The following is a 417-nucleotide window of genomic DNA, read 5'->3' on the forward strand; positions in this document are numbered from 1 at the left end:
ACATCGACATGATTAGACCACAAGAAGAAACTAGTAATGATAATTCCGAAGCTAGAGGTCTTTTTTATTTTTACCACAATTCTTGAGATCATTGGCTCGAGAGAAATTGTTTTGTCGGGCGCGCACGGTAGGACATGTCTCTAATTATGCCGCTTTCTCGTTTGGGTTATTGTGATAACAATCTTTATTGCTGTTCCTTATACTAGCCAATCGAGCTTTTGGCCCACTCCCAGGAGCTGTCTACGATATCTATATTTTTCAGCACCTTTCAATATATGAGTGAGGAACAAATATTCTCTTCAGCAATTTTGGTAGCCACCAAATCATAAAAGCCTTCCATACAGAGGCAGAATCAGTGACTTGGACATAAAGGCAGAGCACACTATCCCCTTACTTTGGTAGTGTGAGCGGCTAAGA

The sequence above is a fragment of the Triticum dicoccoides genome, chromosome 3B (assembly GCF_002162155.2).
Source record: "Triticum dicoccoides isolate Atlit2015 ecotype Zavitan chromosome 3B, WEW_v2.0, whole genome shotgun sequence".
NCBI lineage: Eukaryota > Viridiplantae > Streptophyta > Magnoliopsida > Poales > Poaceae > Triticum > Triticum dicoccoides.